The sequence below is a fragment of the Grammomys surdaster genome, unplaced genomic scaffold, assembly GCF_004785775.1.
Source record: "Grammomys surdaster isolate TR1022 unplaced genomic scaffold, NIH_TR_1.0 126176, whole genome shotgun sequence".
Classification (NCBI taxonomy): Eukaryota; Metazoa; Chordata; class Mammalia; order Rodentia; family Muridae; genus Grammomys; species Grammomys surdaster.
In genome coordinates, this window is record NW_021620983.1 from 5998213 (window position 1) to 6008557 (window position 10345).

Sequence of the window (10345 nt, forward strand, 5' to 3'; positions counted from 1 at the left end):
ATGCCTAACTGGAAGTCACTTAAATGAAAGATTTACTTTTGGTTATGGGGTGAGAGGATACAGTCCCTCACTCCCACCCCCACACCACCAAACCCCCACTCCCATGCCCCACCACCACCACCCTCACCAGCTGGCAGGATCTTGAAGCAGGTGGGTCCAGTGCCAAGGCATTAGCAATTGGAAAGAGAGCTCACAAGAAGTAGGCTCAGGCTATGCCCCTCAGAGCCAGCCCCTAGTAAGTCCCTTCCTCCAGCCAGGTCACACCTGCTAAAAGTCCCACAACCTCACCAAACAGCAGCAGACGCCATGTCCCAAGTGTTCAAGCACAGAGCTCGTGGGAGACATTTCCCTGCCGTGTCATGGCGGTGACATGAAGTCAGTCTTTCCCACCCACAGTCTTGGTGTCTTTCACCAATCCTGAACCTCCTCTCAGCCACCAGGCCAACTGCCCTCCCACCCGTAATTCACCCACAGTTCCATTCTCTCATCTCTCAAACCATAGTCTGATCATTTCTATGTCTTAAAGTAAATACATTCACAAACAGGGCAACGCTCAGGGGTCTTTGCTTGTGCCACACCGGATCAGCAATAAAGGCCCCACAAGGATATTGGTCCTGCTGAGACTCTCACCCATTGTCCACACAAAAAATATCCAGTCATATTTGACTCTGTTATCTCTTCTTCTTCACCGACTTCTCACCAAGTAATAACTTTTAAAACCTGTCTACACTTTCTTCTCGAGTTGCCTTCCTATCGCATTCAATTGCCTGTCGCTCAGAACCTGGGTCAGCTGACTCCTGCTAACCTTCCTGCAACTGCAGATTCTCGGTCACTGTCTTCATTGCATTGTATTAACAGTTGTTCCATCTCAGTCACGTGGGCCGCAAACTTGGAAGAATGTCCACTGCTTTTCCTTGTTCTCTGTGTTAACCTAGACATCAAGTCATGTGTCGTATCTACACAGTGTCATGTCTGAAGAGCTACTTGGAGGGGTAAAACTCGGATCAATAAAGGGAAATGCAAATTGGTTTTGCTGTATGCTGTCATTTGCCAAAAATCATTAGCCTCGTTAACAGTAAAAATACTTAATTTACACGTAATATTTACACGGCTGTTTAAATGAGAAATGTCCTACGTAGACTCAAGCCTCTGAACATACGGTCTCCAGTGGGTGATGCTGTTTGGTGAGATTTAGGGGCTATGGCCGCCTTGTTGGGTGAGCTTCAGGGGCTCCTAGCCTTCCCTGTTCTTGTTATGCTTCAAGTTTGCAGCTGAAGACACGCTGCCTCGGCCTCCTGCTCTGCCTGCTTAGGACAGTGCTGTCCTTGCCATTGTGGGCTTGCACCTTCTGGAACTGTAAGTTGCCTGGGTCATTGGATTCCATCACAGCAACAGAAGGGAACTGGTACAAACTCACTAGAACGATTATACTAAGCACAGAGAGAAACAGAGATTGACTAAAGTCAAGGAAGTCGAACCCAATGCAGCCTTTAGAGAAATTAATTTGGCTATTCCACAAAGGCAGGAGTGTTGAATTATTCTGAACTCTGAGTTCCTCTCCTTTGGGGTCCAGAAATAAGATACTCACACATTTGTGTACTCGTGCCCATTGGGGTGTCGAGCACAATATTGAAAAAGGAAGAAACCCACCCACTGTTCATCAGCATGGATAATACAAGTGCTTGAAAAGAATGTGATGTGTAAATAGAGATCCATAATGTTATCCATAAATATCAGTGAAAGTCTGACACAGGCCACAGGGAGAGGATAGTGAACACATGAAGTGTGTCAATAAAGTGACACCACGGGCATGAGATATCTGGAATGGGCAAGCTCATACAGACTGATACTGGAAGTGAGTTGGCTAGGCCAGGTTGGGATGGGGAGAACTCCAGGGTATGCTTTAACGACTGAAGCATTACTGCTTCCAGTGACTGAGTCAGACGGCATTGCTGTTACTCAAAACTGTGAATATAATTACTAACTTTAAATATATTTTAAGATAGTTGAAATGGCATAGTCTATGCTCTGTGCATTTTCTCACGACAATATTTTAATTGCAATACAATATCCCCAGGATACTGACAGAGGTCTCACAGTTAGACTCTATATTTTTGTTATAATGGTACAAAGAAAACTTTGATCGATATAATATTTGTAGAAGCATAAAACTTTACAAACTCTAGAAAGAAAAAACTTAGGAATCTCTTAAAAGTCATTAAGTATATCTGAAAGTTGTTGTTTAAGTGATATTTTTGTTGTTTGCTTGTTTGTTTAGAGATAGGGTATCTTGTAGCCAGGTTGTCTTTGAACTAGATATAAAACTGCAGAAGACCTTGAATGTCTGATCCTCTTGGCTCTGCTTCTCACGGGTTGGGGTTGTAGGTGAGTAACCCTTCAACCAGGTGTCAGCAATTCTTGTAACAGAGGAGATGCTGGCAACAGAATGTAGTTGACTTGGGATCCCAGACTTTCTTAAGTCACAGCTAATGAGCTAACTGTGTTTTCTTTATGGGAAAGCATAACAAAAGAAATACTTTAATGATCAGTTTACTATGTGCTGGAGCCCAAACAACTTGATAAATGCTGATTTGCTGACATTTTAGCAGCCATAGAAAACATACACATTGAATAGAAGACAATGCTTTCCATTTCATGCTTAAGCAAACAGGATTACTTACTGAGTAGCTGCATCACTGCACGTTCTCTCACACCTTGAAGTCAGGAAGAACCTTGGATTTTCCACATGACATTGTTTTCATTTGCGTCTACCACCATACACCCAGTTTGGCAGAACTCCGACAGTCTCAACAGGAATATAACACAATCCAATGCAGAAAACACTAATTTATGTCAAAATGGCTTTTACCATTACTGATAGTGTAGCCTATTCTGATCCTCTCTTAAGAACTTACAGTCTCTGTATCCCACAATGCTCCTGCAGTGATGCCATGACTCCCCGGGGACAAACAAATATATCCTCTCAGAAGGAGTCATCTGTGGCTTTAGTCAGGTCTGCAGATCATCACTATGTTTTGTCTCTGTGTGTGTATGTATGTATGTCTGTATGTGTGTATGTATGTCTGTGTGTGTGTGTCTATGTGTGTGTGTGTACGTCTATGTGTGTGTATGTATGTCTGTGTGTGTGTGTGTATGTCTGTATGTGTATATTTGTGTGTGTATCTGTGTTTGTATCTCTGTGTCTAAGCCTGAATCTGAGTCTGTCTGTCTCTTTGTCTGTGTCTGTGTGTCTGTGTGTGTATGTGTGTATTTGTGTGTGTGTCTGCGTTTCTGTATCTGTGTTTGTGTCTCTGTGTTTAAGCCTAAGTCTGAGTCTGTGTCTGTCTCTTTGTGCCTGTGTGTCTGTGTGTGTATGTGTCTGTCTGTCTGTGTCTATGTCTATGTCTGTGTCTGTGTCTGTGTCTGTGTCTGTGTCTGTGTCGTCTGTGTCTGTGTCTGTGTCTGTGTCTGTGTCTCTGTGTCTGAGTCTGTGTCTGTCTCTGTCTCTGTCTTTGTCTTTGTGCCTGTGACTCTGTTTGTCTCTGTCTCTGTGTTTGTGTATCTGTGTGTATGTGTCTGTGTCTGTGTGTCTGTGTCTGTCTGTGTGACTGTCTCTATGTATTTGTCAATGAGACAATCTTTAATGTGTGCTACTAAGGAAGAGGGAAAGAAAAGGTGGGTATGTTATCTTAGGAAACAGGGAGTAGAAACAGGAGTATAAATGCATCTCAATTACAGTTGAGAAAAGGAAGGGCTGCAGAGATAGCTCAGCATTTAAAAGCACTGGCTACTTCTTCAGCGGAACCAAATTTGGTTCCCAGCACCTACACTAGGTGGGGAGGGGATAGTGGGAGGTAATGGAGGTGCCCTCTCAGAGCCAAAGGGGAGAGGGGAGGGGGTTAAGAACTCTGGGAGGGAGAACCCAAAAGTGGGGCAACATTTGGAATGTAAATAAAGTAATTCAAATAAATAAATAAGAAACTCTGAGGTGTTTGCTATATTGCCCCATCAGTCCAGTCATGCAGTGGCCCACAGAAGGCCAAAATGGAAACCAGACATTCCAAATACTCCTTGTTTGGGAGAACTGGCTTAGGAGACCTACACGTATTTTTCATAATTATAAAACAAGTTTTTGAAAGCTGTCTCGAAAAAAAATGTAAAACTAAATAAATGAACTTACCTGGATATTGATTTTGTGGCATAATCACAGAGTGAAGATTTCCTGAGACTTTAAAATACAGGGATTGAAACCAAATAAATCGTGTGGGACAAACCCTCCAAGGCAATCACCAGACGCGTGTTATATGTTCTACGAGTGCCCCTGTCCTCACAGCACTCGGACTCAAACCCAGAGCTCTATGTGCCTGTGAACCTGGCCCTCTACCCTCCTAACTCCTTCCCAGCCATCTCGGGTTTGCAGACTCGTTCATCTGAGGAGCTCACCTTCTCACAACAGTCTGCTTCCCTCTCTTTCAATCCTCAGCCAAGACCAATGAGCATCTCAACCTTATTTATCGCTGCTCGCGTTCCAAGCTTTAACGCTCCAGAAACGCCTTCGGATCCATTCCAGGGATATGGAGAGCGCCCCCATCTCACACGTCCGCATCGGCTCTGTGTTCCGTCTATGTTGAAGTCCCTTCCCAGACACTGCACCTTGATTTCCCCAGGACACATTACCAGGGTCCCAAAGGTTTAGGGGAGCTAAGTCTTTTCCTCCCTTAGAGGGACCATAACGGACAAGTGACAGAGGCCACAACAAAGCTTGGTTCAGAGGGACCCGGGGACATACGGGCAGATCCGAGGAGGGCGGATTGCACCGTATGAAGTGACTGTCTCAGTGCAGGCTTTGCGAGGCCTCCAGGCCAAGGAAAGGAACTGTCTTCTAGAAATGAGAAAGGACTAACTGGGTGGGCTTTATTGACTCGAAGGATGAACATAATCTGGATGTTTGTGGGTTTTAAAGCACATTCGCCTAGACATCACCAATTTACTTTTAAATTATCATCTCTTCCCTGAAGAGCCAGACTTCATTTCATGAAACTTGGTTGGTCCTTAAGGATAGCGTTAATTTTCTCATGCCTGTGACCACAAAGCCATTCTCTGGGCTGTCGTCAGTAGAGTTGGGCAATAATGTAGCTGTTTGGGTGTCATAAATTCAGTGTTAGTAACCTCTCACCCATGTTCTGCAGGCATGCCAAATAAGCTCATTCTATACAATAATAATAATAATAAATATATATATATATAAAATATGTATTTTCAAGAGTCATTTATGACGCCTGACTTGGTATTGGCATGAAGTTTATCATTCTGAGCTGTGTTTTCATTAAACTGGAAAGCAGATAAAGAGGAAGTTGGACCAAGAGCAGCCATGGGCAGCGGGCAGGTCACTGTATAGCGCCTTACAGAGGGTGGCCCACCTGCCCTGATCTTCAGTAAGATCAGAATGCTTCACTGTACAGTATCTGAAAACACATTTGCACTTTCTCAAAATAACAGGAAGATTCCTTTACCACACAGCCCACATCCCAGAGGATGCCTTCCACCTGTCTCATCCAGCATCGGCCCACAATTCATCTCTGCTTCCTGAGCCTCTCTATCCCGGCACAAGTGCCACTGTCATGTTTAATAGACGCCCTTGGAAATGTGAAGTGAAGCACAACCACAGTGCTCAGTGTGAGATGATCGTGTGGCACCGGACATGTAGAGTCCTCGGGAAGAGATCCGCTCGTGAGTTAACCAGAGGCCTCAGATGGAAGAGACCAGCGGTGAAGATGTCTTGTCTCTGAGCATGCGGTTCCCTGAAGAGCTCCTACTGCCTTCTGAGTCGTCTTTTACTTGTGGTGAAACACACTTGAAACTGGTCTTTAAAATGCATTTGTAGGCTTAAAATTTTACCTTTAGAAAAAAAAATGGGGCTGGCAGGTAAGCCAGTGTGAACAGAGAAAGAGATGAAAAAGTATATGTTTACTCTTCTCATGGGAATTCCTGGCCTAAAAAGGAACTCGGAAAGACAGTTAACTTTCCTTTTTTTTTTTTTCTTTTTTTTTTTTTCCTCTAGGAGTCTGTGTGTGGCCAGTTTGATGTGGTTTCAGCCTGAAGAGAAGCTAACGGGTAAATGCATTTTAAGTCGGCTAAAACTAATATAAACACATCCCGAGGCCGTTATTCCATTAGCTGACAGTGTGCGGAATATTAAAAACATTGTAAAAAACAACAACAACAACAACAACAACAGACGACGATTTGCAGTGTTGTACATTTGAGAGTCATTTGTGCAACATCAAGTTTCTGAATGCAGATCCAAATAAAAAGCGGCTGTCTTTTCATGAGGACAGTCATGTTTACACAAAAAAACAAATAACTTTTTTTTTTTTAGATTATGTCTTACGGGGTAAGATAGCTACGTTCAGGCCATCCAACACGCGTAGGAATTTGTGACGTAATCACTGCTCTTTTATAAAACACACCCTGCTTGTTTCTGAAGCCGAACGGACGGGGCAGGCCCAGAGAGAGATAAGAAAAGACTGCCAAGCTTATGAGTTTATTTCCTCCGAACCTCAAGCCAGTTTGTATTGGAGAGAATTTTTACATTATGATTTTTAGTGTTGTCCTTCCAAAAAAAAAAGATATTGGCCAATATATGAGTAAATAGAGTTGGAATCTAAATGTTGTAACCCCACAATCCACAGAAGATTTATTTAGTCTAAGTCAACAGGACGAGAGAAGTCACTCATGACTTCCTTCATGTGGATTTCCTGTGTCAGGAAATACCCTTTCATGAATCCCCCTGCGCCTGCGCTCCGCATACATGCCTAAAGATTTAAATGACCCTGTGACATTAAAGGGCAGAGCAATGAGCTTCTAGGTCCCTTTGTTTCTGAGCAGCGAGAAGCCTGTTTATTCTTCTCACAGGCATTTACGCTAGGGTTGGTTGGTTTTTTTTTTTTATGACATTTGCTTCATTTCTAGGATACTTAAGTATCTTAGAAATACCCTGTGTGACCAACACCCCATTGCTGCAGAAGAATCAAAGGCAACTTTGCTCACTAAAATAATAAACACAGCAACACTGAAGCTGGAGAGGATGAGGAACAGCCAAAGTTCCTGGGCACTGGGGTTGCCATAAAGCCGTACAGCCGTTAGGAACAACTGTTCAGCAGTTTTCAATAAACCTGACTCTATACATGTATACTATAATCCAGTTTCGCTAATCTTGAACTTATTTCTAAAAGAAACGAGCGCATGTAGTTACAAAAGATACCTTTAATACAGAAGAGTCTTTTGTAGTACTCTTAATATCGTATCGCCACACCAGAAACACCTCCAAAATCCATCAACCATAGAAAAGGGAACTCATTCACAGACCCAGAAAGAGACAAGTACATCTACATCCCGGTAATAATTCTGTTCCCCAGAGGTCCAACAGCAGGTAAGGAGGAAGCCTTTGACCTGGCTCTCATTTTGCTCTCCACAGATCTATCAGTGGTCCTGACAGCCTAGAAATGCAATGGGAGCCCACACAGGAAAACTGTGAGCCCTATGTATGTTTAAAGGACTTCCTTCCATTTGGTGACCTGACCAGAGTCGCAAATCACATCTCCCAGAAGATCCAATCCTGCTATGTTAGGGTCTATTCACAGACATGTCCATGTGTGGCCCCGTGACCACTCAGATATCCATGAATTCAGCCCAACACAAACCCCTAAACTTATTTGAAACATTATGAGACTCTTTTTCAAAAAGGAATGCAGTTATATGATTCTTGAGTGTGCACTTTGTAGATGCCATCTGTCACAATGTAAGAGGCTTGACGTGCCTGACAGAGACAGCTCTGACCACCTGAAAACATGTTACCAACTATGATTCCAATTTTGAAGCCCACCAATCACAAGCACATTCTTTCATACAAGATTAATGCAATTAAAATGTCAATACTACACATATTGACATACAGATTCAATGCAATCTCAATCGAAATCCCAACTTCATTTTCAGGGGAGGGGGCGGGGCAGGTAAGGTGCTTGTTGTTTTAATCACATATGTGTGGTGTGCGCCGGTACCTGGAAAAGCCAGAAGAGGGTGCTAGATCTCCTGGAACTGGAGTTTCAGGAGCATGAGGTGCCTATGGAGGGTGCTGGGAACTGAACTCAAGTTTTCAAAAAAATCACTAACTACCCTTGGCAGATGCGCCACCCCTCCCGACCCTGTGACTTCATTCGTTATGGGGCATATTTATTTTAATTCTAAAATTTATATAAAACCACAAAAATGCAAATCAACAACCTCAATCAAGAACTATGGAGTTAGAAGTTAGTTAGAAGTCAGACTTCAAAATATATCACAAAGCTACAGTTCCCAAAGAAGTAAAGCACTAGCGTAAAGCTAACAGTGGACTAGAACAGGAGCCTGAGGATAGGACCACATGGTTAGATGCCTTGATACAAGGAGGAAAACAGCACACACAGTGAACCGGGCAGAGTCCAGAAGGGATGGTATTGGGAAAACTTGATATCCACCATCACAATAAACTTAGGAAAACAACTGAAAGTGTATTAATGATTCAAACATATCATTTGAAACTATAAAACGGCAGAAGAAAACATGTAACTGGTGTTCCTTGCTTTTCAGATGCACAGGAAACAGAAGCCAAGCAGACAGAGGGGATCATGTCAAACTGAAGGTCTGCACGCCAAGGGAACCAATCAGAGCTGTGGGATGAAGGGAACAGGGAAAGGTGCAAAGGTTAGAGAGATGTACGGAATGAGTACGTTCTAGTGACCTAGTTATGTCAAGATGGCGGGTGATAAGACAAAGTTATACAGCTGGTTCACACAAAACATGGATCTTAGAAATTCTCATCATAAGAAAAGGACAAAACTCTGTGAGACTGTAGAGATATTAACAGCCATAATTGTGGTGACTATCTCACAGTGCATATGAATATCAAAACATTAAGTCGTACGCCTTAATACATACATCATTTGATTCTGTAAATTGGACCCAACAGAGCTAAAAGACTAAAGAGTTAACTCTTAGGAAAGTGAGAGTCATCTAGATACGTTGGGTATAGTAGCCCAAAGACTATATAGCAATGACTGAAAATGAGCTAAGAGTGTAGACCTCAGTGTATTTAAATCTCAGATACATCATGTGCCATAAAAACTCCAGATACAAAATACCATTGTGTATGATTCAAGTTAGATGAACTCAACAACAGAAAAGAAGTTACCGCTGGGAGGTGGTGTCAGAATAGTTGTCACCTCTTTAGGAATAAAACATAGATTGGGTTAGGCCATGAGATAGTATCACATGGTGATGGACCTGTGTCTAATTCCCAGTGCATATGAGAAGCACTCTTAATTGCCTTCCTCAGGATGTGCACAAGGAAAAATGCAGCATGGAGCTGCAAGGAGCTGCCTTTTCAGAGCTGGATGCCATGTTTTAACTTAAAGATGAAGACAAAGAGTCTTTATATGTAAAATTTCAGTCTACTAAGGCAAATACTTCTGCATCCATGGAAAGCTGGAAGTGAGGGAAAAGACAGCAAACACTGCTATTTATAAGAAGTGATATTTTAAAGAATTAGGATATCTGAAGAGATATCTCCACAGTTAAGAGCACTGGCTGCTCGTCCAGAGGAACCAGGTTCAATTCTCAGCACTCACGTGATGGCTCACAACCATCTATAACTCAAGTTCCAGGGGATCCAACTCCCTCTTTTTGCCTCCAAGGGTATCACACATGCATGTGCTACATAAACATGCATGCAAGTGAAACACCCTTACACATAAAATTATATTATTTTAAATACATTTAATGACATCACTTTGAACTGGAACCTCACACAAAAGCACTTGTTCATACTCCAGTGCTGTTGTGGTCTCCTGTTAGAGCAAGTGTGTGTGTGCGTGTATGTGTGTGTGTGTGTGTGTGTGTGTGTATGTTACATATTGAAAAAAGCTGAAAGAAACCCCTTAATGGGTAGGAACAGCAATTCCCAAGAGACTAAAGCAGAACTGGACAATTCTGGATTAGAATTTCAGAGCCAAGAAAAACCAAGACCAGAATCTAAGAAAATTTCACTTAAGCTTTTACTAGTAGAGAAGTCACATATAACTGATGTTACAACTCACATTCACATGCAAAGAAGGTTAGCGTCTTAATTATATAGTTAGTGATAGTTAATGGACATTTTCTCACTGTTCTCTTCTTGATAGGAAATTGGAAAAATAACCACTTTGTGCTAGGTCTTTTATAACTTAGACTAACCTAAGCATTTAAATCATATTCATTCTCTCTCTCTCTCTCTCTCTCTCTCTCTCTCTCTCTCTCTCTCTCTCTC